The sequence below is a fragment of the Oryx dammah genome, unplaced genomic scaffold, assembly GCF_014754425.2.
Source record: "Oryx dammah isolate SB20612 unplaced genomic scaffold, SCBI_Odam_1.1 HiC_scaffold_16, whole genome shotgun sequence".
Lineage (NCBI taxonomy): Eukaryota > Metazoa > Chordata > Mammalia > Artiodactyla > Bovidae > Oryx > Oryx dammah.
In genome coordinates, this window is record NW_024070200.1 from 34059821 (window position 1) to 34086473 (window position 26653).

General features: G+C 41.1%; 1 protein-coding gene across 3 annotated transcripts in view; it reads left to right on the forward strand.

The window, feature by feature from the left end:
• Nucleotides 1–26653, forward strand: part of STXBP6 (syntaxin binding protein 6) — a 262455-nt gene that overhangs the window by 16869 nt on the left and 218933 nt on the right. Inside the window, exon 2 of one of the 3 annotated variants that reach the window (XM_040257205.1) lies at nucleotides 21885–21987. The exons of the other annotated variants lie outside the window; for them this stretch is intronic. The gene's annotated coding sequence lies outside the window, so the exon portion shown is untranslated. The remainder of the gene's footprint in view (nucleotides 1–21884; nucleotides 21988–26653) is intronic. 3 annotated transcript variants of the gene reach the window in all.

Consider the following 26653-nt stretch of genomic DNA (forward strand, 5'->3'; position numbering starts at 1 on the left):
GCTTATTGTGATTTTCTAGAACTGTAAACTATTTCTAAGAGGCTTTGTTTTAAAATCTAGCAGTCAGTTTAAGGTCGTTCTCACCTAGTAGTTGTGTTTCCTTGGCTTTATGGTAACCAAAGCTTTAAAATGGTCCAGTACAAAGAGATAATCAAGCCACGACTTTGTCTTGTTCTAAAATTAATATAGTGATTTATAGCTCTATAAATAATATTTATCAAATTTGACAGTATTATTTATATGTATGAGTAAATAATTTTGAAGTGTACCAGTATTTTATGTCTGTCCACTTGGAGGAGATTGTATCTGTGTTGAGACGCACAGTCCTTTCTCTATCATCTTGGTCCTTGTGAGGGATGAACCCTTGGACTCACGATTTTTCACTCTGAGTTTGTATAGGAAATCAGGATGTGTCTAATTATCTTATAGGGTATCAGGAAATTCTCAGTAGCAGTTGATTTAGATCCACTTCAATTAAAAATAAAAAGCACATGATATATCAACACGAGTTTTGTTTTTTTTTCTTTTAAAGAAGAGACTGGAGTCCCGGAATCAGATAAAGCAATTTCAGAGCATGTGGGGATTACTGCTTTAAAGGTTCAGGATGAATGGATAAGAACTGACCACGTCTGCCAGTCTTCATGTGCCCTGGTATATTGATGCTGTCTGTAACTGGTGATCTGTGATCTCTCTATTTCCCTTTAAAAGCTGTCTGTTTAACACCAGTTCTGTCTTCTCCTGCCCAACTCAGTGAGCATTTCTTCTTTTCTGTGCTGCCTTTAGAGCTGACCCTCTCCGGTTGAAGAACCTTTGATGCAACAGCATCTTATTCTCAACTCAGTGTCTCAAAGAGTCATGATTAACTGGCAGATATTGGCTTCAAAAAAGAGCAAGACACTAGTACTTAGAATCCACAGGGCTTATGGAGTAAGAGTAAGTGTGCTAAGAGGAGCGTTAGAAAGCACGTTGAACCAGGCTTCCCTAGTAGTTGACAAGTACCTTGGCTTCCTTTGCCCATCTGGCTGCCCCATGACATGGAACAACAGACTGGTTCCAAATAGGGAAAGGAGTACGTCAAGGCTGTATATTGTCACCCTGCTTATTTAACTTACATGCAGAGTACATCATGAGAAACGCTGGGCTGGAAGAAGCACAAGCTAGAATCAAGATTGCCAGGAGAAATATCAATAACCTTAGATATGCAGATGACACCACCTTTATGGCAGAAAGTGAAGAACTAAAAAGCCTGTTGATGCAAGTGAAAGAGGAGAGTGAAAAAGTCAGCTTCAAGCTCAACATTCAGAAAACTAAGATCATGGCATCTGGTCCCATCCCTTCATGGCAAATAGATGGGGAAACAGTGGAAACAGTGGCTGACTTTCTTTTGGGGGGCTCCAAAATCACTGTAGATGGTTTTGATTGACTGCATGCCATGAAATTAAAAGATGCTTACTCCTTGGAAGGAAAGTTATGACCAACCTAGACAACATATTAAAAAGCAGACATTACTTTGCCAACAAAGATCTGTCTAGTCAAGGCTATGGTTTTTCCAGTGGTCATGTATTGATGTGAGAGTTGGACTGTGAAGAAGGCTGAGCGCCGAAGAATTGACTCTTTGAAGTGTGGTGTTGGAGAAGACTCTTAAGAGTCCCTTGGACTGCAAGGAGATCCAACCAGTCTATCCTAAAGGAGATCAGTCCTGGGTGTTCATTGGGAGGACTGATGTTGAAGCTGAAACTCCAATACTTTGGCCACCTGATGCGAAGAGCTGACTCATTTGAAAAGATCCTGATGCTGGGAAAGATTGTGGGCAGGAGGAGAAGGGGATGACAGAGGATGAGATGGTTGGATGGCATCACTGACTCAATGGACATGGGTTTGGGTGGACTCCAGGAGTTGATGATGGACAGGGAGGCCTGGCGTGCTATGGTTCATGGGTTCGCAAAGAGTCGGACGTGACTGAACTGAACTGTCCTCCGTTTCCCCCATCTGTGGGGTGGGGTGCTGCCTTGGGTGCTGAGTTCAGACAGGCACAGAAGACTGGTCTTTGTGCTGAGGCATGTTGAGCTTTGCTTCTCTGTTGGCCGCCTTCATCCTTTCCCAGCTTTCTCTCTTGGTTGTCATTTGATACTATTTTGAATGGCATGAAGTACCATGGTAGCATCATTCATTTCCATTCTTCTATCCTTAAAGTGTCCTTCTCTTGCAGTCATTCTTCAGATTCCAGCCACCTCTTTGACATCTTCTGTGACCATTAAACTTGTACTCTGAGGCAGAGTTGGTCTTCTACTCCTCTGCCATATATAACTTAGTGTGTTCAAGTGTGATTATTTGGTTACATGTATAGACTGAACATTTGAGAGATAGGACTGTGGCTTGTACATCTTGTATCTTTAGTATGTTGCCAGGTATATGATAGGTACCCAAAAGAGGATGGATGGATGGGTGGATGGAGCACATTTGAAGAGAACTCTTGAAAAGGGAGAGAGAATACATTTTTAGGTGGGATTCATGGGAAAAACTTCAGGTGAGGACAAGAGAGTTGTGTATGCTACATAGCTACTGAAAAGATGTATCTATAGCGGAGGATAGAAATATATGCTATGGAGAATGAGCTGTGCCATTTATTTTTCAGAGGATAAACCAAGTAATTCGCAAGAGCTGACATTGTAGTCATTTGACTTTCCTTCTTGAAAGCTCTGGGATCTTTATTGAAAGATCCGGTTTCTTATGTGTAAAATGATATCCTACAAGGTAGGTTCTATTATTAATGTGAGGATCAATTGAGACTTTCAAAAAGGCCTTTCAAAAGGCTCAACACCCTGCCTTGTCTGTAGTGAGGGCTCGGTAGGGTAGATGGCAGCTCCTGCTGTTACCATTGGCCTTTGGTGTGTGATAGAATTGAGGTGCCTGTTAGAAATGTTCTCCCACTCCCTGAATAAGAAGTTTAGATTCTTATTAGTTACCACAAAATGTATGTCCAGGTCTTAGGATTCACTGGAAATGGGATTATGTAATTTCTTTTCTCTTCCTACTTATTTAGTACTTCTTTTTAGAAAGGAAAGCACCTATCAGTTTATTAGGAAAGCACTTGCTTCTAAAGCAAATTTTTCATGCAGGGCATTCATGGGATTCTTTCTAGTTGTTAAATTCTTTCTAGTTATTAAAAAAATAATACATGTATATATCTATATTATGGGCAAAAAATGCAATTCTGTTCTTTCCTGCAGTTCTGGAGAGCAGGGGGCATACATTGCTGTTTCTATTTTGGTTCAGAAGCAAGGTGTGTGGTCTGGGCAGCTTGATTTTGGCTGATGAATGTCATTGTATGTGTACATTTCTGCCACCACAATTGCAGATACATTTAGAAATCAGTGGTAGGAGTTTCTAATAGTGCTTACACAATCATTCATACATTCATTTCCTATTCTGCTTACTGCTGCTTTTCTCACCTGTCTTTTAGTTCTGGATCCAACAATTATTACTATTTTTTCCCCTTAATATTCTTAGGAGCTAATACAGTTACCAGTGAGGAAGATTCTGCATGTGCCTCTGAACCACTTTTTCTAGAACATTTTACAGCCTATCTGTTGCTGTTTGGGTATGTGGCCACTTTTACTTGTTGCCTAATATAGGTCAGTCCTGCTGTAGTGAATTTCTGAGCAAACGAGAAATGGATACGAAGGCGCCATGTACACACCTCAGGTGATATGGATCCCCCATCCTTTCTCTCTAATTCTCTCTCTCGAAATCCAAAATGCACTTAAAACTCTCGTAACCCATTGGGTGGCAAGACTTCCCTTGAGCAAGATTCTATTTATATTCTTCACTTATCTCCTTTAGTGTGGTTATTTGTAAGTTTTAGTGTGGAAGTATTATTGTTCTTGAGTATGAGGTACTGACCTCCACTCTTCAGAGAGCATAAAGTACATATTACATTTCTAAAATGCCAGAATTTTTGCTTTCCAAAATACTTTTAGCCCTATGGATTTGGATAAGAGATGAGGACCTATAATATTTTTATCAGGGCTTCCCTGGTGTCTCAGACAGTAAAGAATCTGCCTGCAGTGCAAGAGACCCGGGTTTGATCCCTGGGTCAGGAAGATTCGCTGGAGAAGGGAATGGCAACCCACTCCAGTATTCTTGCCTGGAGAGGAGTATTCTTGCATGGATAGAGGAGCCTGCCAGGCTATAGTCCACGGGCTTGCAAAGATTTGAACATGACTGAGCAACTAATACTTTCACTTTCTTTCATAATATTTTATCAGCCTTTTTTTTTTTTAGTTGACAACCTTCCCTTGATATTCTCCCATTGTCACTATCTTTATGTGATATGCAAATGAGGAGCTTCCTTGCCTGTATTTCAAGCAACATTTCCTGAGTTGGTATGGGTTGGACTCTGTGCTAAGAATGGGGAGAATAAAGTATTGGCTCTCTTGCCCTGGAGAAGCTCAGTTGTTGTTGTTGTTGGTCAGTTGCTAAGTCATGTCTAACTCTTCGTGACCCTTTGGACTGCAGCACGCCAGGCTCCTCTGTCCTCCACTATCTCCCAGAGTTTGCTCAAATTTATGTCTGTTGAGTTGGTGATGCTTTCTAATTATCTCATCCTCTGTCTCTCCCTTCTCCTGCTCTCAATCCTTCCCAGCATCAGGGTCTTTTCCAGTGAGTTGGCTCTTTGCTTCAGATAGCCAAAGTATTGGAGCTTTAGCTTTAGCATCAGTCCTTCCAATGAATATTCAGGGATTCTCCTTTGAATATTCATTGGAAAGAGGAGCTCAGAGACTCTTGATAATGTAGAAAGTGCTATACTAGCCAGTCTGAGTTCCTGGCTATGGTAGGATAATCACAGCCAGTAACTTCACCAGAATTGCAAAGATAAAGAAATATGGAATAGAATGTGGTCAGGGAGCAGTTATGTATTTGCTGTGGTCTTTGGGTTTCCCTGATAGCTCAGTTGGTGAAGAATCTGCTTGCAATGCAAGAGACCCCATTTCAATTCCTGGGGCAGAATGATCCGGTGGACAAGGGATAGGCTACCCACTCAAGTATTCTTGGGCTTCCCTGTGGCTCAGACGGTAAAGAATCTGCCTGCAATGCGGGAGACCTGGGTTCTATCTCTGGGTTGGGAAGATCCCTTAGAGAAGGGAAAGGCTACCCTCTCCAGTATTCTGGCCTGGAGAACTCCCTGGACTGTATAGTCCATGGGGTCGCAAAGAGTTGGACACAACTGAGCGACTTTCACTCACTTGGAAAGTAAAGCCAGAGATGGGGCTGCAGAGGAGTCAGTTCTTGAAAAGCCTTATCTACCAAACTAAACAGTTAAGAATTTATCTTTTGGCTATAAAGAGTCTTTAAACCTGAGAATGAATGATTGGATTTGCATTTTAGTTAGAGCCCCCTGACATTATCTTAAGGGACCCCCAAAGGAAGTTGTTGAAATATTCTGGGCAATAGTCCTATAATATTTATACTGTGCAGTAGAGTGCTTTAGGGTTTGAAGAAGACTTTCTCCAGCCTTAATTTCTTTTGTAGTAGCCTTGGGGGATGCGTAGGTAATAACTAAGGAAACATTTCAAGAAGTGACTTTTGCCCAAGGTCATATCCAGCAACCGACTATACTAGCTCTCCTAATTCTGTATTTGTTCCTGATTAAACATGATATTAAAATATTTTAATATACTGTCCAGTTACTGAGCATACTTAAAGGTAATCTGCCACCCACATATCTTTTATATTTGTACTTGATGAGATTGTCAGCTCCTTGAGGAGTTCCAGAATTAAATTTGATGTGCCTTTGGCACAAAGCTTACAATAGGCACCACCAAAAATTTGCTAAACCCTTTCTCCTCCAGAGCAAACACAGTCCTGAAAAGAAGGAACATTTGTGAAAACAAAGGGACTGTCATTTTACTTGTTGTGTGTCCTGTCACGTGTACTTATTAGGCAGTTTCTATATTACAACACAGCACTGCGTGCTATGGGGAAGGTAAATGCAGAATAGTTAGATTTAAACCACAAAACTGCCATGAATTAAGCCTATTCTGTCTTATTTAGATCTGACACCAAATTTCTTGGCTTTTTGTAGTACTTTTCCTTTTTAAAGGTTGCTAGGTCTTGAAATCAAAAGGCTTCTTGCACAAACTGATTGGAACTATTAGGCTTACACATTTGCTTTGCAGTAATTAGGTATAACATGGCACAATTCCAAATGGTTATTTTTGAAACAAGGAAACAAACAAAATCATTACATAGGCATATTTTATTATAAAGGACTTTAAATTGTCAACTGTGAATTTACCCTACTGAGTTACCAGTGAAATTAATGATCTAATCTTTTTCTTAACATACCTTGTACACATCGCTATTTATGCTAGCAGTATTTCCTAGGCTGTCTAGGAGTTACAGAAATGGTCAAGGTCTAAATTAGTCTTAGTGAAAGTGAAAATCACTCAGTCCTGTCTGACTCTTTGTGACCCCATGGCCTATACAGTCTATAGAATTCTCTAGACCAGAATACTGGAGTGGGTAGGCTTTCCCAACCTGGGGATGGAACCCAGGTCTCCTGCATTGCAGATGGATTCTTTACCAGCTGAGCCACAAGGGAAGCCCAAATTAGTCTTGGAGTCCATATCAATTTTAAAGTATTTATTTTCAGTTCTGATTTCTTTTACCACCTTTGTATCAGAAAAGCTTTGCGGACCCCAGAAGAAATTGTCGAAGTTATTCAGATCCAGGAACTAGACTTGGGGAAAGAAAAATTAGGAAACTGATCCCCGTGGGTTCAAGTCCAGTCTTCATCTTATTAATTATAACTTTAGTCACATGTCTGAACCCCTTATCTGAAAAGTGATGCTTATGATAATGTTTTTCAAAGATTCTAAGACAAACATTTTTATCTGAAAACAAAATGTGTTTTACAGTGCATTATAGATTATGGTTTAATTTGTGGCATTTTGTTTAATATCAGGCTTCCCTGGTGGCTCAGCTGGTAAAGAATCTGCCTGCAGTGTGGGAGACCTGGGTTTGATCCCTGGGTTGGAAAGATTCCCTGGCAAAGGGAACAGCTACTCACTCCAGTATGCTGGCCTGGAGAATTCCATGAACTGTATAGTCCATTGCAAAGAGTTGGACACGACTGATAGTGATGTGTGAAATGATGATGCATCTCATAATCAGTGGTTTCTTATATTTGATGAAATATGGTAATAATTTGCCTTAGCAACCTCTTCAGTTCTTGTCAGGTTGACTCAGATATGTTTGCTAGAAAACTACGGCTGTGCCAACACATAGGCAAACAAAAGCACTGTCCAATTTCCCTGGACAGTCTTTCCCCCCTTTTCTTCTTTAAGATTTATTGATTACTATTTATTTTTTGGCTGTGCTGGGTCTTCACTGCTGCACAGGTTTTCTCTAGTTTCATTGCCCGGGTCTTCTCTTCCTTGTAGTGCACGGGCTTCTCAGTGCAGCAGCTTCTCTTGCTGCAGCCCCCAGGCTCTGGGTGTGCAGACTTCAGTGGCTGTGGTGCATGGACTGAGTTGCTCCTCAGCATGTGGGATCTTCTCGGACCAGGGATTGAACCCGTGTCCCTTGCGTTGGTGGGTGGATTCTTAACCACTGGACCACTAGTGAAGTCCCTGCTTTTGGTATTTCTGATGATACTTTATTTCTATCTGTTTTAAAAATAAGTTGGAAAGAGAGAGAAAATGAAAGTTTAGGTGAATTAAAGATATCAAATGTCTTTCTTAAATATTTGAAATAACAGAAGAATTTCAGTTGACTTACAGTTCAGCTCCCTGAAAGACTGTATTTTTTCTTTCAAACATTACTTCAGTCATCGTGGTCTTGCCTCCCTTTACTTTCTCCTCTGACCCCTATCCCAAATAAGAACTCTGAGTAAGGTCAGTTTTGGATGGGAAGGGAGTAGGGGCTGAGAAGAGTATTAATTTCATTTTGGGCAAATTGAATTTGAGATGAGTTTGAGGCATCCAAGTGAAGATGTTGAGTAGGCAGTTGGATTTGTGAGTCAGAGATAAAAATGTGGTATTTGGGGTATAGAGATGGTAGATGAAGGCCGGAGCTTGGATAAGATCACCTAGGAAACGGGAAAGACGGATTGGAACTGGAGGTTGACAAGCCACCTTCAGCCAGCAAACCTGTTTTATTTGGCCTATGCAGTGTTTTTAAAATATTTGAACAAGTTGCTGTAGTATGTTTATGGTGTTTTGGCTGCCCCAAATATACTTTCTCTTTTGATGGCAGCACCCTAATTTCCTTTTAAGAAATTCCTTGTCCTCGAACCTCAGACCTTAGCCTTATATAAGGCTCTTCCCCTGACTCCAAATAAACTATATGACTCAGGGCTGGCCGGTCATTCCTAAATCATCTAGACATGTGATTGGTTCAAGAATGGTTTTGTAATCCAAGATGGCCCAATCAGAGATTTTGAGACTGAGGGATGGGTGTGTGTTTGTGTGTGGGGGGGTGGAGGGTGGGTAGGGGAAGCTCCAGAAGAGAATCTTTCTTGTTTTCTGCTTAAACCTGGCAAGATGTGTTCTGGAGATCTAGCAGTGCTCTTGCTGCCATAGGGTAGGTCTCATCTGAGAATTAGGGACATGAAAAATTCAGATAGAGAAACTGGTTCTGATCATGTTGATTAAAGCCAGTGGCCAGCTGTACCTCTAGGCTTTGCAGTTCAATGAACCAGTGCATTCTGCCTTTGGTGTAACCCAGGATTTCTTTTAGTTGCAGCAGAAAGAATCTTTATTGCCAAGATTTAAAAATCATGAATTTTCATTTGTAGATCAGGATTTTGGCTTGAACTAAGTAATTGTTGTAGGAGGAGTGTCTGCTCTCCACTTTATTCTAGTCTGTACCTCTCTCTACTGTGATCTAACCCTGATGCCTTGAGTCTGTTACCTGTTATCCTGCCAGTTCTGCTGGTTTTATTTTCAATTATTTATGTATTCATTTTAAATTTTGGTTGTGCTGGTCTTTGTTGCTGTGCGTGGGCTTTCTCTAGTTGTGTGAGTGGGGGCCACTCTTCTTTGTGGTGCACAGGCTTCTCATTGCCGTGGCATCTCTTGTCACGGAGCATTTGCCCTAGGTGTGCAGGCATCAGCAGTGGCAGCACAGCTGCTCAATAGTTGTGGTGCACGGGCTCAGTTGCTCCGTGGTGTGTGGCATCTTCCTGGACTAGGGATTGAACCTGTGTGCCCTGCACTGGCAGACTGATTCTTATCCCCTGTACCCTTAGAGAAGTCTTGCTGTGTTTTAAATTGAAGACCTGAGAGGAGAGTGAAAGTTGACTTTGTTTCACTTAATTATACTACTTGCTTGTCCCGGTGGGTAGTTGGCTTTTAGCTGCTGCTATAGAATGAAAAGGGAAGGAGGACCTAGGTTTAAGCTTGGAAGAGTCTGAACCCTATAAGAATAGGTGGAGGAGGATAAGCTTGCAAAGAGAAGGAAGCCATGGTGGCAGGGAAAAGAGCGTTGGCTGAAGAGTCCAAAGTAAAGCGTATTTTGGGGAGAGATTGATCGACATAGCCAGATACTGTCAGGATGTCAAATGAGATAAAGAATGAAAAAAAAAATTCTCACTTGAATTTGGCAACAAAGAGATTGTTATTGATCTGGCCTGGAGCTGTTTCAGGGAGTGGTGGAGCCAAGCCAGGTTGGAATGGGTTGAAAAATGAATGGGATGGAAAAATGGGACATATCCAAGAAGAACAGTCTTTATTTTTCCTGTGAAGGAAGCAAAGAAATAAGGCACTAGCTAGAGACATTTGAGGTTGAGAGTGGAATGCTTTAAAAATAGGACTCCAGTATGTTGAAGTGTTGATGGGAAGGATCTGGTCGAAAGGGAGAAGTTGACTGAGTAGATAGAAGAGATGAGGGGAAATTGGCGATGCAAGTCTGAGAAAGTGAGATGGAGTGGGATCTAAAGCCTGTAGAGAGGTTGACCTTGGATGAGAGGAGGGAACTGGATGCAGCAGGAGGGTAGAAGCTGAAGGCTGGAGGCAAGTTAGTCTGATAACAGGAGGTTGCTGGTCCATGGGTTTCACTTCTCTGTTAGGTGGTGATGATGGTGTCAATGTCAGAAGGGGTGAAAGTCAAGTAAGAGTTGGAGAATGCATGGGTGGGTTCACCCAGCATTGTAGAGGACTTGTTTGTGGTTGGTGCTCATGAATGTTGGGTGACTTTCTCCAGTGCCCAGGTGCTCAATTGTGGGCACAGACAGAGCTACTGTAGGCATCTGCTAAGGCTGGGGTTTGGCAGAAGAGGAAGGACAAAAGGTTGAGCAAGGTAAGTTGAGGGCACTTGATGAGAGTGTCATGGAATGTGCTCTTTGGAGATGTTGGCCTTTAGAAAGGAAGTTGAGTGAGGAGGGATGTGAAATGAAACCTCTGTTGAGGCCCAAATGGTTGCTCACAATGAAGGGGGTTTTAATAAGGAAGCCTAAGTGAGGATGTTGTAGTCAGAGGAGGGATGCTAGGTGATGGGATCAGGGGAGTGCAGGAGAGGTTTCAATGGAGGTGAGGCAGGCAAGGGAACAGATCAGAGTGTCAGACTCTTTGTGACTCTGTGGGCTGTAACCTGCCAGGCTCCTCTATCCATGGAATTTTACAGGCAAGAGTATTGGAGTGGGTTGCCATTTCCTTCTCCAGGGAATCCTCCTGACCCAAGGATCGAACCCGGGTCTCCTGCATTGCAGGCAGACACTTTACCATCTGAGCCACCAGGGAAGCCAGATGGATTTTGGATATTCAGATCTCCCCTGCTCATTGCAGAACTAAGAGAGGAAAGGAAGATTTGGGCCAGGGTTCAGTGTCATTTGTAATTGGGTTGCTGTTTAATAAGAGGAGATTATCCATTTCCTCTTCATGTCCTTCCCTTTGACTTCAGTGGAAATTCCACTGAAAGAGTATATTGAAGCAGTTTGGAGCCTACATCCGTTTTTGCAATATGGCCAAAGAGTGATATTAGGAAAACTGTGTCTTCAGTCACTTTGTTTTAGTACAGAAAATGTAACTCATTTAAACCTCTTGAATTCATCAAGTTGCCGGAATGATTTGGTGCTCGCTTGCCTTCCATACTCATGTTGCTTCTGAAGGTGACTGAGGGTGTACTCAAAACTTTTAAGAGGTTAAGTTTAACTTGATCCCTGTGGCTCTCTCTGCTTTGAAGGGAGGGTAAGTGTAAGTAGGAAGCTGTGTCAGAAACATCTGTCATCATTTGTAATTGTGTGTCGTGGTTTGGCAGTTAAGTGAAGTCGTGCAAGCCCACCAATCGGTAGTTTAAAGCAGTAATCTGAGAGCTCAGAAAGATACTTCTCTGAATGGTAAATCATTGGAGCCAGCGCTGCTGATACTTAAGAGGGTAAAGGGTTTGGAAGGCTCACCAAGCAGGGGAAAAGCAAAGTGGTTGGGTTTGGGGTTAATAAGATGCTAAATCCGACAATCTTGAAACAGCCAAAGATTGTGATAAAAATCCTCCAAGTAATCAGGGTGCAAGAAGTCTAGAGTCCTTAAAAAAAAAAAAAAAAAAAAAAACTGAAGCATGTAGGCTTTTGGATACAGCATCTCTTCATCACTGACTCTGAAAAGATTAGGTGAGCAATAGAGCATGGGGCAGGAGGGTCCATGTTTGCAGGCTGAGGACAGTGAAGAGTAATAGCAGAAGTCCCCTATCCCTCAGAGCTCTCTTATGGAGTGAAGTGTTTTCCAGCCCAGAGCAACTCTGCTGCCAGCTAGCCAGCCACCGCTCTGCTCTCTGAAGGTCTATTTCCTTATTCTTTCCCAAGGAACCTGTTTATTCATCCCCACTCTTTCCCATACTTTGTCCCATCCCAATGCTTCTCTTTGCTTTCCTTCATCTTTCATGCATTATTTCCCTGCCCGTGAGGCCAACATCAAGTACAATATGATGCTAGCTCTTTCTTTTCTCTGACTCCTTTGTGTCTCTTGCTTTTGTATCTTAATAAGTTAGCTTTTCCACTGACTTATAGACTGTTAAGTTTGTGAGAGAGACCTTGGATTTTTTTTTTCCCTCAAAGTTTGCAAAACAAGAATCACTTTATCCAACTCCAGTCTTAACAGTCTGCAAATTCCTTTAGATCCTGGTGTATTCAAGAGTCTGGAGAATTGGGTTCTACTGTCTGGGACTTCAGGCCTTTAAGGATTGCTTCATTTTCCTCCAAAAAAGAGAACAAAGCATTGCTGATGAGCTCTTCATGTCCTTGACATCTGCTGTTTTGTACTGTTTTACCCAAGCAATAGTTTCGGCCTTGCCTTGATCATTTTTTCTTGCTCTCAAAATAGCGAAACCACCTGCTTTGTTCTTTAGAATTTTTTTGTCGACAGGCTTAGTTCATTCTCAAGAGAAGTCTTCTTGTGGCTTCTTAATTTCTCCTGTACCTCTGTGTACATCTTTACTAGGTGGTAGTGGCAGTGTTGAGTCGCTGAGTTGTGTCTGACTCTTTGTGACCCCATGAACCACAGCATACTAGGCTTTCCTGTTCTTTGCTATCTCCTGGAGTTTGCTCAAACTCATGTCCATTGAGTTGGTGATGCCATCTAACCATCTCATCCTCTGTCGTCCCCTTCTCCTCTTTCCTAGCATCAGGGTCTTTTCCAGTGAGTCAGTTCTTCACATTGTATTGAAGCTTCAGCATCAGTCCTTCCAACGAATATTCAGAATTGATTTCCTTTAGGATTGACTGGTTTGATCTCCTTGCTGTCCAAGAGACTCTCAAGAGTCTTCTCCACAGTTCGAAGCACCACAGTTCAAAAACATCAATTCTTTGGCTCTCAGCCTTCTTTATGGTCCAACTCTCACATCATACATGACTACTGGAAAAACCATATTGTAAAGCTTATGAAGTGGGAGATGAGGTGTAAGTCTACCAAGCGTTACTTCTTGAACTCAACAGAGCAGAAGGGAGCTGAGTTAAATTGTAGCCAAGGAGCCCTTTCCTCCTTAAGATCCTTTAGAAGAGTCTCAGTTGAGCTTGTAAATTGCCAAGAACACTGCTTGGCACAGGATAGGCTGTTAATGGTAGCTATTCTTATTGGGTCTAGGTGGCTGGGTCAGAGAGATCCCACATTAAAGAAGCTTATCAAATAAGAACTTATCTCCTACATGAATTGAACCTCAGGATTTTTATGTCATGGTAATTCTGTCTGCTGAGGCCAGAGCATAAAAAGAGACTTTAGAATCACAGGGTGTTACAGCTGGCAGGAAATAGCTGTCAGCCTCCAAAATATTATATAGAAGGAAACAGGCCTAGAAAAGGTTGGTGACTGTCCCTGGGACCATACCATTTATATTGGCTTAGTGGAACGAGGATGAAGCTCTCTGGACACTGAAACTAGGATTTTCCTACCAGACCAAGGTATGTGACTCTGAAAAATCAGTCTTGAGGGAAGAATGTAGAAAAACAGGAGGAAGGGATAGTGTCTGCAGGGCACTCTAACCTTGGGTGACGATGTCAGAGTAGCATAAATTTAGTGGTTTGACCCCTGATATTTCACCACATTGCTTCTGTTGGACGGTCAGCCACTATGTTTGCCCTTTAAATTAAATTCTGGGTCAGTACTTGGAAAACCAATAGGGAGTGGGAATCTAGGGATAATGAGAGCTTCTCCAGTGGCTCAGATGAATCTGCCTGGAATGTGGAGTCACAGATTCAATCCCTGGGTTGGGAAGATCCCCTGAAGAAGGAAATGGCAACCCACTCCAGTATTCTTGCATGGAGAATCCTATGGACAGTGGAGCCTGGCGGGCAACAGTCCATGGGGTTGCTCTGAGTCAGACACGAGTGAGCCGTTCACACTTCCACTTCCCATAATATTGAAGGTCACAACTTGACAATGCATTTGAAAAAGAGAGAAGACCCTGGGCTCAGAGAGGCCTCTAGGTCCCGTGGGAACTCGGGGTCTAGGTCATCACTGCCGAGGCCTGGGATTGGGCACTCAGCATTAGCTGTGTAAGGACTGAGGTGAGGCAAGTGAGGAGCCCCTGGCAGGGGCAGTGATCTGAGGTGTATGGAGAACGTCTGGAAGTCCTGCTTGTGTACCCTGCAGGAAGGATGTGAGAATAAAACAGTAATATATATATATATATATAATATATATTATTATATTATATATATATAAAGCAGCTCAGTGATGACAAAGCAGAAAGGAATCCATCCAAAAATCAGGGGAAGAATGTGTTTTCTGAAACTCTTGACATGGGGGCAGAGCATCATGGGGATGTATGTTGTCGAGAAATGCCTTTTCTTTACTCGGGGAGAGGACCTGTTAGTGACACACACTAAGAGCGGAAGCTCAGGGTCAGATATCTGAGCTGACAGAGCAAGCCCTGGGTTTGAGCTGGTGGATGGCAAGGTGAGGTTCAGACCCACACAGTTTGGTTTGACTGTTGGAAATATCAACTGCTGTGCTGGCTCTCTGCTCCTGCTCAGCTGTCTGCTGTGATCCACGCCCTGGGAGAATCAACCGGGTCCAGTTTAAGTCCTCCTCTCCCTGTTGCCCGGCTGGGGATTCCTTAGAGCCTAGTAAGTCATACTTGCATAATGGCTTAGGGCCACCCATAATTCTTAGGTCCCCATGGGATCTCTATCTTTCAATGCCCTTGCATCCTTTCCTTGTACCATCAACCTGTTATCTTGGTGACTGAGTACCAACTGGTTTTCTCTGCCCTTTGGCGATGTTTACTTAAACTTAGCTCAACCCAGAGCCTCTTGTGATTGCACCCCTTCCTGTGTCTTCTTGCTCATACCTTCCTCTGCCACTGAGGTTCTGTCTCTGTCACTCACACTCACGTGTGTTCTGAGTACAATACTTCCTCCCACACCAGTTTCCCCAGGAAACTGCATCCTATCAAATAGGCTTTTGTGAAGACTCGAAAGGTTACAGTTTGGTGTCTGTGATCTTTCCCAGCTTTACTGATTCTACCCCTCCTTCATAATCTTTCTCTCTTGAATATCAAAGTTCTGCCCACATGGGGCAATGATGGGACAAAGAAGAGTCCTAACTTTTATACCTTAACAATGAGCACAAATACGTATTCCCTATTTTCTGAGAATTCTAGTGAATAAAAGATTTGTCTCATTACATGCACTTCATCTTGGGTGCAAATATATACAGTCAGAGATATCTACGCCATTGACTGTGCCTTTGCGACTCCATGGACTATATATAGTCTGCCAGACTCCTCTGTCCATGGAATTCTCTAGGCAACAATACTATGGGAGTGGATAGCCATTCCCTTCTCCAGGGGATCTTCCCAAACCAGGGATCAAACCTGGGTCTCTTGCATCGCAGGCAGATTCTTTTACCATCTGAACCACAGGGAAAGTCCAGTTACTGGACTATTTCATATTATATGCTAATCATCCTTTTATTGCTTACTCAGCACTATACACTGTACATCCAGGCAGCACTTACCTCGGATTTCTTTATCTCCTTTATCTACCAGTTTCTCTTCAATGTAAGACTTACTAACTTTGCTTTTAGCTCCCATACCAGTTCCCATGTTTTTAGAAACTAAAGCATGTGTGAATCTCCTTCCGTCTCCCCTTTCCCACTCTTGTAGCCTGGAATATAATGATCTTGGGGCTTTTTTTTTTTTCCTTTTCCTTTTTTCATGTCCTATTTCACAATCCAGGAGTCTCCCATTTCATACAGCACACTAGAATTTTCTTTTGAGTAAATTCTGTGTATAGTGAAAGTCACTCAGTCGTGTCTCTTTGTGACCCAATGGACTGTACAGTCCATGGAATTATCCAGCCCAGAATACTGGAGTGGGTAGGCATTCCCTTCTCCAGGGATTGAACCCAGGTCTCTCGCATTGCAGGCAGATTCTGTGCGAGCTGAGCCACTAGGGAAGCCCAGTGCTGTGTATGACATGTGAATATTGTTACAATTCGTGTTCCTTTTTCTAGAATCATGTAAATTCCCCCCCATCATTCTTACTGTCATGGATTGCCTGAGTGACTTCTTTTCTCAGAAGAGCCATGAGAAAATTAGTAGAATTGGAAACTAGATCCCCAATTCAGAGAAATTTGTGGGGATTAGGGAGTTACTCTCTTTAATTCTAGGTATTGCCGAGTTTCAGGGAGTTAGGAATCTGCTACCACTCATGACTGGGACAATGTAAAGAGAAATCTAATTTCATCCTTATTTTTGCTTTTTTGTTTTTTTTCCTAGAGAAAATGTTAATTTCTGCTCTGGGGAAAATAGAAGAGTCCAGGTTTAAAATAGATTACAGTATTCACTGATGAGGCTAAAGAATTGAATTTTGTAAAACTGTTGTTTCTTGGATGAAAAGGGGATAAGAGAGGAGGAGAGAATTAAAAAAAAAAAAAAGGTGTATTAAGTCATAATAGCAATAGCAGGTGGCATTTATAGAGCAAGTATATGTTAGGCACTGTCCTAAGCATTTTTCCATTTCTCATCTCAGGACATCTCAGTACAGCTCTATGACATTCCCACTGTTTATTTTATACAAGAGGAACCCACACTGCACAGAGAGGTTAAACAGCTTACTCAAAGTCACACAGCTGATAAATGACAGATTGATGATTTTCACCTTGGCAATCTAGTCGAAGGCTCATGCTCTTAATCTCAAGGTTACAGAGCTATATGTTGAGTCATTTTAACTTTTCCCCTCGCTTTGAGTACAGCCTCCCACAGTATATATAAAGCACAAGAGAAGTGGCAGTTTCAGCCTTTTTTTCTTGTTATTGTTTGTTTACTTAATAGCTGGGTTGAAAAAAAGGCAGTGTGCATTCTAAATCAAGTTTAATTAGACCCATATGGAAAACATAACAATTATCTATACCAAATTTCCACCGTTTTTCATGTTCAATTATTAATAGATATGGGTGCACTTATTCTTTCATTTATTTTCAAAGTGAAATGATTGAAACAGGCCTAGGATTCAAAGGTCTTGCCTACTTTTTTAAAGAATCGTTATCTGAAAGGCACATTTGGTCTAGAAAAGAAAAAACATCTGTTTTTGTTTGTGAGACACAGCTTCCCTTAGAGAATATGGTGTTACCAGGTGTGGAATCTTGGCATCACACTGCCTTTTCCTTTTGCTTCCTTGAACTGATGGAAAGAAGTAGGGTGGGTGGGGGAGGGGAGGGTGGTGGTGGGATATACAGATACACAGATAATTACAGATGTATATCTCCAGATCAGTCCAGCATTTGGACAGAAAGCCTTTCATTAGGTCCCAGACAGCCCTGTTTGCCCCCAGCTTCCTATGCTGAAACTGAGGTTTTAGAAGAATCTCAAGAAATTTTCTTGGGATAGGTTGTCCAGGTGTGATTTTTTTTTTTTAAATAGCATCTCTCCTTTATTTTATAGAGGAAAAGATAATGAAGGGTATCTCCCTTTTCCCAAATAAAAAAAGGGCATTTTTCTGTTGCTTCATGCTGCTGCTGCTAAGTCGCTTCAGTCGTGTCCGACCGTGCAACCCCATATACGGCAGCGCACCAGGCTCCGCCGTCCCTGGGATTCTCCAGGCGAGAACACTGGAGTGGGTTGCCATTTCCTTCTCCAATGCATGGAAGTGAAAAGTAAAAGGGAAGTTGCTCAGTCGTGTCCGACTCCTGGCGACCCCATGGACTGCAGCCCACCAGGCTCCTCCGTCCATGGGATTTGCCAGGCAAGAGTACTGGAATGGGTAATTTAGCTTAAAAAAAAAAAAAACCCTCAATGATAGTTTAAAATATTTTCTTCGTTATTATAATATTTTTCCTTTATCAGAGCTGTGGATAGGATCATAGGAATATGGCAAATAAAATATTCTTACTATTGAAAAATAGCTCTCTATAGAGTTTTGCTATTATAGATGATTGAAAATAGTTTATTAGGTTTCCTTCCACATTCAAACTAATATAGTAATTGCAGAAAATTTGGAAAATTCAGAGAAATAGAAGCCAGGAAAAGCACACTCCCTTAGTTCCTATACCCAGGAGAAGGAAAAAACTTACCGTTTTCATGTGTATTCTTTACCTTTTCTGTGTTGAGTTTTTGTTTCTGTTTCTCGGTTAAGATCACGCTGTAAATGCAGTGTTGTTTCCTGCTCTGTTGGAAAGATGCCCCAGATTAAGAGACAGCAGGCTCCGGGCTTCTTTGCTGAACCTGCCCTGTCCCAGGTCACCTGGCAACTGGGGTAGTGAGGTGCCCCCAACACATGCTGCAGGCTCCAGGCTGCTGAGTGCTGGGCAGCAGAGAAGTCCTGCCTTCCCCGCTCACAGACTTGATGGAGAAGACAAACAGCGTTTTCATGGTTGCTTCTAGCTTTTGGTGTGGAAAATTTCAAAGATGTACAGAAATAGAACATTACAATGGACCCTATGTGCCTTTCTCCCAGCTTCAACAATGGTCAGTTTATAGCCATCTCGCTTCATTTAGATCTCAACCTCTTTTCCCTCACCCTGGACTATTTAGAAGCAAATCCCTAACATCCTTTTATTTCACTAGTAAGTATTTATACATACATCTCTGAAAGATTCTTTTTTTCTTTTAATACTGTCATATAATTATCATACTTTAAGAACTTCTATAATATAGTCAAAAATGGAATATCCAGTCAGTGCTCAGATTAATCCATTTTCTTCATTATTTTTCTTTTCAGTTTTTTTTCAGGTTTTTTTTTGTATCAGGATCCAGACAAAGTCCATACATTGCAATTGATTGACATGCTGCTTCAATCCCTTTAGTCTGTAGGTTCACCCTTCACTATTTTTTAAAAATTCCTTCCAATTAGAACATTTATTCTGATTCATAGGCTGGCTTTTTGCCAGTAACACCCCACAGAGTTAAATGTTTCTGTATTTAACATATCCCTCTAGCCACTGTATTTCTTGGGAATTGATAGTCATATGTAGAGTCTAGCTCAAATTCTGTTTCCATTGTTTTTGGTCAGGAATACTGTGGGTGTATTCTGTACTCTGATCAGCATGCATTTAACACAAGTTCCCTCTGTGGGTGTGTGTGTGAGTGAGAAAGAGATGTGAACAGTTAATGGGGATCCTTACTGCCTAATCAATTCATTAGCGGTTTCAAAATCTTCATTTCCATCATTTCTTCATTTATTAGCTGGCCTACTTTGATAAAGAGAAACCTCTGCTTATCAGCTCCTTGGTTCTCCTCGGGTACAACTTATATGCGAAAGGGAGGAAATGCACCCAATTCTTTTCCCTTCATTTACCAGTTTTTAAAGTAGTTAGTTCGCTCTTGAACAGCCTGGGAGTTAGGGGTACCGACCTTTCATGTAGCTGAAAATTTACGTATAATTTATAGTCCAGCTCTTGCCATCAGTGGGTTCAACCAACAGCAGCTTGTGTAGCACTGTAGTATTTGCTATTGAAAGAAATCCATGTATATGTGAACCTGAACAGTTCAAACCTGTGTTGTTCAAAGGTCAACCATTCTTGGTTCCATTAGCCAACTAATTAGTAATGTTCATAAAAGGTAACCATTGAGAGAAGGTAAGAGAAACAGATATGTAATTCATGAAGAATTCATGAATGCAAAATATTGGTGTTTTAACCTAATGCGTTTATTCCTGACACTAAAATTGTCCCATCTTTGGCCAGTAAGAGTCCTTTTGTGCTGGCTCCTGGATCCCTTTGATATGATTCTAGTGGTCTCTGACCACTTCACTGCTTTCAGGATGTTAAGATATTCAAGTTCTCAAAGTGTAATCTGAGGATGCCTGAGGGCTCCTAAGACCCTCTGAAGGGATCTGTGAAGTCAAAACAGTTTTCATTACAGTACTAAGACATTCTTTACCTTTTTTACTTTTATTTTCTTATGTGTTTATTGGAGTTTTCTAGAGGCTACATTTTGGCTCCTGGAATAGATGTGTATGTCCTTATATTCCCTGAAATTTTCTAAGGTAAGGTCTTTAGAATCTTCAATAATCTCTAAGAATATAAAGGGGTCCTAAAACCAAGTAACTTGGCCATTTTGCTCTAGGCTCATTTTTCTTGCCACATATATGGAATCACTGGTGTCTTTGTAAATCAGCTCCCTTTTTTAGTCAAGTTTTGAAACTTTGTTTTATTATGTGTGAGTCATCTGCTCCAAATCTCAGAGCTAATAAATAGCAAAACCAGAATTTGAACCTAGATGTTTATGTTGTAGTTTCCCCCCCCATAAAACAATCACTGATGTCCAAAATTTATGATTAATTAAAGCTTAGAAGCTATAAACACTGCCTGAAATGCCAGACAGGTACATTTTAGGAGCCACCAAGCAAAATTAGCAGTTTTCTTTCTCTAGTGGAATGGCTCTCAAAAAGGGAAAAATGGATGTAGAGGCAGGATGAGTGGTTGCTGTACCTCCATGATATAATAACAAACTATGCGCAAAATCTGCTGTTTTTTCTGGTCACAGTAGAGAAATTCAAAATGCAGTAGTAACTCATTAACATGTTAACTTTGAAAGATTTCAGTTATCTGGAGAAAAGCTTGCTTGGCCTGTGGAATTCAATAATGGCTTAAATGTTCCCCACTAATTTCTGAACCCAGAGTTAGATTGATTGCTTGACCATGCAGCTTAGAAATAACTTTCTTTCATCATGTAGTTAGTTGAATCAAATCCTACAAGAAAGCACCCTGCAATTTTCAAAGCTGAATAATGGTGCCTTGCAGCCTGGGACTACAGTTTTTCCATCATTAGTTTGGGATTAGCAGATGCAAACTATTGGACGGAGAATGGATAAACAGTGAAGTCCTACTGTATATTACAGGGGACTACATTTAATTATCCTGCATAAGCCATAATGGAAAAGAATATGAAAAAGAATATATATTTTTTTAATGAATCACTTTGCTGTACAGAAGAAATGAACACAATGTTGTAAGACAATTATATGTCAATAAAATTTAAAAAATAATTTTCCATCACTGAATAGTATATGAATCTCTGAAAGATGGCCAGTTAAAACCACCGGATTTTGCAGTTATGGGTCCTCGGGAAAATCTTTATTTTGTCTCACTCTGTTGAGCTGAACTCAGTCGCTTGCGCTTTGTTCACCATTCTCAGTCACTGCGGCTTGTCTTGGATAATGAACAACATTGACTTTTTTCCCAGGCACAAAGGAGAGTTTCCATCAAAGGAAGTAAGCCTTCAAAAGGGCTTTCTGAGGTTAGCATGTGTACGGGAGAGGAGAAGCCTTATGTAATGCGCTTGAGTGTTTGCCAAAAGTTAAAAAGCCCCTGAAAGCCTCAGGTATCATCATGGAGGAAGCTTGGTTCAAAGCTCACATCACCAGTCAGGCGCTTCATCATCATTCTGGGGTTCCGGTGAGTGAGGCCAGGAATTCATCCACAGTTTCAGGGCTCTGAGTGAAATACAGGTTTCTTTGCTGGGAAGTAGATTTTGAGTTCTAAGTACGTTTCTGTCTTTATGGGAAAACTCATTTTCCATGGAGCCTTGATTGTGGTTTTTCTCAGCATTAAATCTGTCACAGCGAAGTGGTTTAAATATCTGCTCTTGGTGACCTGTTGTGTTTAGATTTATGGATTTGCAAAGTCAGGTGGTCTAGCCGAGTCATCTCATCGACATTGCTGAAGATAGTTTTAGAATACAGGCAAGTCAGGAGTATGAAGTGGAAAGGTAGCTTTCATAGGGTCGTGGCAGAATTTTATTTTCTTTCATATTTGTCCTTTTGAATAAATTCAAAAAATTTTTTTTTCAATTTATGTTCAATTCACTGAACAGACCCATCTCCATATGGAGAGTGTGTGGTATATGACGAAGCAAGCTTTGAACTTACTGCTAGGGAATGTTAGGAATTTTGGATTCTGGTGTCACTGAGGAAAATGACCCCACCTTACTACACTTTGGTTCCCTGTTTAGAAAGTTCTGTTCCTTCATAAGGACCTTGAAGGACCAGAGGAAAGGTGCTGTATGTGCGGAGTTTTCCATAAAGTGTAGTCCGAACGAAAAGGCTGAGTTAAAGGTAGGTGAATGCTCTATAAAACATGATTTATGTATATATGAGATATTTATTAGTTTATGCCATGTATTTATTTACTTACGTATGAAGTAGCCTCAGGCAATTTGAAGTCAGATTTAAAATTCAGGTTTTGTTTACTTACTGTCCTTTTTTCTCTTAAGAACAAAGACTAGAAAGGCCTAGGAAGTGGAAATTGAAATTGATTTTAATTGGCTGAACAAATTTACTGGAGAATCATTTTATTGAAGTGAAAATGAAGGCCAGATTATTTTTGTTTTTTATCTATGTCTAATTCCAGGCCATTTTGGAGTTGTCCATAAATCTTTCTTCAGGTCTAAGGGAGAATATCCATCAAAGTGAGCCAAAACGTAACAATTCTTTGTGACAACTGCCTTGGCTAAGAATCTCTCTGGTGAGAATTCAGAATTTCAGGAGTGCATTTGGAGGTGCAATGGATTACACTGACGAGTCCTACGAGGACACGGAGACTATTGTAGACTCTCTCAGTGTGCTTTTGAAACTCTGAAGACCTATTCCCTGTTCCCTCAAAGCGCAGTGAGCCACTGTTGGGAGCAGTTGGGTTTTGAACCCTTCAGGTATTTTTAAGTTAAAACATAGCTAAAGTTAGACTGCTGTGGAAGGTGGGGATAGCCTATTAGAACAGCATTTGTCCTCTGGAAAGTGCCACTCTTTCAGAAAAGATAAATAATGGCCTCAAGTGATTTGTAACTCATACAGAGGCAGTCACAGTTGCTTAAATTTAATGCTATATTACGTACAAATGTGTAGTATTTTGATTTGGTTCTAGAAGCAAGTTTTTTGGGTGTGTGATGTAGTTTTGCATGAAGAGGCTGCATGCTGGTGCTTTACAGAAACCAATGGGACTGGAAAAGCTGCTCTGTGTAGTTGAGGATCAATGCCAAGTTGGAGTGAGTTCTCAAACAGTATGTGACACTGTGGCCATGCCACGTTCCTTAGTGAGTGGGATTGGGCTTGTTGGCTTTCTGTTTCACTAGAAAAAGAGAAGCGTTTCTATGCATTTGATTATGCTCCGTGATATGTAGAACATGACATTTGGGGGCTTAGGTTTGGGGGGAAAATGTGGTTTAATCGTTTATTGCATAGTTTGGTATAATTTGTGTAACTTTTCTCTCTTTTGCCTTGAGAATAAAGTAGGAAAACGGAAAAGCAAAAAACTCAGTTGAGTTGAGTTCAGTTCAGTCGCCCAGTCGTGTCCGACTCTTTACGACCCCATGAATTGCAGCACGCCAGGCCTCCCTGTCCGTCACCGTCTCCCGGAGTTTACCCAAACACATGTCCATCGAGTCAGTGATGCCATCCAGCCATCTCATCCTCTGTCATCCCCTTCTCCTCTTGCCCCCAATCCCTCCCAGCATCAGAGTCTTTTCCAATGAGTCAACTCTTCTCATGAGGTGGCCAAAGTACTGGAGTTTCAGCTTTAGCATCATTCCTTCCAAAGAACACCCAGGGCTGATCTCCTTTAGGATGGACTCAGGTGATCTGCAAATGAAATTAAGAGGAAAAATGTCTCTAGGAAATAAGATAGGAAGACATATGTTTAAGTTTTACAACATCAAATATTAAAAACCAGTGATCAAGAATCCTCTGCTTACCAAACTATTTTAAAATTTCACATAAATTTTTTTTAATTGATGTGTAGCTGGTTTACAATGTCATGTTCATTTCTGGTGTACAGCAAAGTGATTCTGTGAAATATCTATTCTTTTTCATATTCTTTTCCATTATGGTTTATCATACTATTGAATATAGTTCCCTTTGCTATTAGTAGGACCTTGTTGTTTATTTGATATAGAATAGTTTGTATCTGCTAATCTCAAACTCCTAATTTAGAGTTTTCAATTTTTCATTGCTGCCTTCCTTACTTCAATGTCTCATAAAGTTTTATAGTCATTTGAAGTTGTTCTAAAGTCAAAACAAAAGAAATTTGCTGGAAACGGTCTTAGCTGTCACCCAATTTGTCTTTTGTATTTTGCTGATGAGTCTGTCCAGTAACTCACAATCAAAGTACATCTGACTTTCAGTATTCCCCATGCCTAGTGTTGGGTTTAACACATAATATATACTGGCTGCCTGGTGGGCTGACTATAGTACTTATTAAAAAAAAAAAAAAAAAACTTGACACAAACCTTTTTACCAGAGTGTGTTTGAATAGAGCCTTTGTGAAATTTTGAAAAGTATGGTTGAGGGTATAAGAACAACTCTTCTTTTGGAGATTTGGAAACTTTGCCATTCTTTCATGAATTGTTAGATCCCAGTATCTTTAGAATGTGAATTCTAAAAACTTAGGTGTAAAATGTACAAAAGTGTTTTAGTGTGTAAAATATCATTGTTACACATTTTCTTCAAGCTGATAATTTCTCTTACTGTTACTTTGTGAGTATTAATTACTATTTGAGAGTCCACAGAAGAATGGATGAATAGACATTATTTTTCCCATGCCAAAAATGAAATAAAGTGCAGATTTTTAAAGTTCCATCAAGAAATAGTTTGGCAAATGAATAATAACATTCAATGATTTTTTTTTTTTTTAAACAACCTGAAGGAATTTATCTCAGGTCATGGCCATGTTTGGAAAGCTGAGAATTTGAACTTGAACCGTGTTTGGTTTTTTTTTTTTACTTTTTCTTTACATGAATTGTGGCTACTTCCCGTGGGTAGAAGTGGGTCCAGGATTTGATCATCTTGCTCACATGAGATTCAGGAAATTTTGTTTCTGAAGCTATTGGAAGGAATTTCCCATCCTCCTGTCTGGTTTCATGCCTCAGGTGCTGGTGTTGGCCACATGGGCAGGTCTCTGGAAGGGAGAGGGAATGAGGCACATGTGGTCCTTGTTTGGTGAAAGGCTGCCTAAACCTCCACTCTGGAGATTCTGTCCATTTTCACTTTATGTGGGGACTTTAAGATGGCATGGTAATAGCCTGGGTTTCTAGAAGCCCTGCTTTATGACCTAACAAATGGGTTGTCTGTGAGATCTTTTTCTGAGATGTTCTGACTAGGTCAAAAGAATCCAGCTATGCTGCAACATTGCAGCAATCATTTCTTTGGTGATTAAAACCCTCAGATTTTGGAGGAAAGAATCCAAGTATCTTCTTTATTTCATCTGCTGCTGCCACAAAAGTTTATGCAGTACTTCTAGTGTACTAGGCACCGTTTTGGGTGCTGGACACCATGGACATAATTCCCTGTCCTTATAGAGCTTCTTATGGGGAGAAAGGCATACAAGTAAGTTAAATATGTTGATGATATGAGCCCTGGAGAAAATTAAAGCAGGGATGGAGGTAGGAAGAGAGCTGAGGGACCCATCTTGCGTTACTTCCGGTGACTGATTAGCCCCACAGGCATGAAACAGACCAGTCCTTTATGTGATGTGACCGATCGTGCTGTCTTGTCACTACCAGCATTGCCACAGCCACAGTCGGAAGGCATTTATTTCACGCCTGTTAGCAAGATTGTGTACAGAATGAGTCATACAGATGAGTCCTCAAGACTGGCAGCCTCATGTGGACACATGGAGAGGACTTAGGGATGACAAATTTTAAAAATGATGGTATTCTTTCAGCAAATGTTTACTGAATGAAGGCATCTAGACAAGCCATTGTGGAGAATAACACGATAAATCACGTGTACACCTGGCTAGCAGAGTGTAGAGTCTAGTATATTTGTGTATAGTAGATCATTTGCATATCAGTGATTTCACATTTGAGATAGACTGGGAAAGCTGACATATGCTGGTTTCTCCTTTTGCTGAGGCATGGTTTTCAGTTAGGTGCTTTTGGAGAGGGTATGGGATAACTAACCTCGGAGTGGTGGGCTAGCAGTTGCCTGGTGTCCAAGTTCCAGGGCAACACGATTTCTATCTCTTGTTGAATGTGTAAAATGCCTTTGAAGTGAAATACGCTTTCTTTGTGAAAGATTGCTATGAGAAAAAGGTCAGCTTCTAGTGCTGGTGATGAAAGGTGCTGATAAGGCGTGATGGTTCTTAGCCAGAAAACGGAATCATTGAGAGTCTCAAGAAAATACTTAGCATTTTGCCCCTGTTGGGGGCAATCATTTACTGTACTAGTATTCTGCCAGCTCACAGATGAGCCCCTCGTGAGGATATTATTTGGATGGATCTTGAGAAAGTCCCTAAGGGAAGTGTGGGCATGGGAGGATTTATCTCCCTTGTCTGAGGGTGACTCTTGGAGGAAGCTAAGCAAAGCTTCTTTATGTGCAGCATCACCTGGATCCTAATATCAGGTTATTCCCGTTCCTTCTAAATAAAGGGTCACCCATCTTTGTATGAGGCTCCCCGCCATTTATTATACAGATGGAATCAAAAGTTTACTGCATAGAGTTTCATATATAGACACTGTGCAGTCATGCATCCATACATATCCACAGAGGGCAGGGAAAACTTGGAAGGGAGGGCACAGTCATAAAATACAAGGGCAGAGGCTGTTGGCTACTCAACAAAATCTACATTTCCCTCTTCTTTTTTAAAAAATGTATTTCTGACTGTGCTGGGTCTTCATTGCTGTGCACAGACTTTCTCTAGTTGTGGTGAACAGAGACTGTTCTCTAGTTGTGGTGTGCAGGCTTCTCATTGTGGCGGCTTCTGTTGTTGCAAAGCACAGGCTCTAGGTGT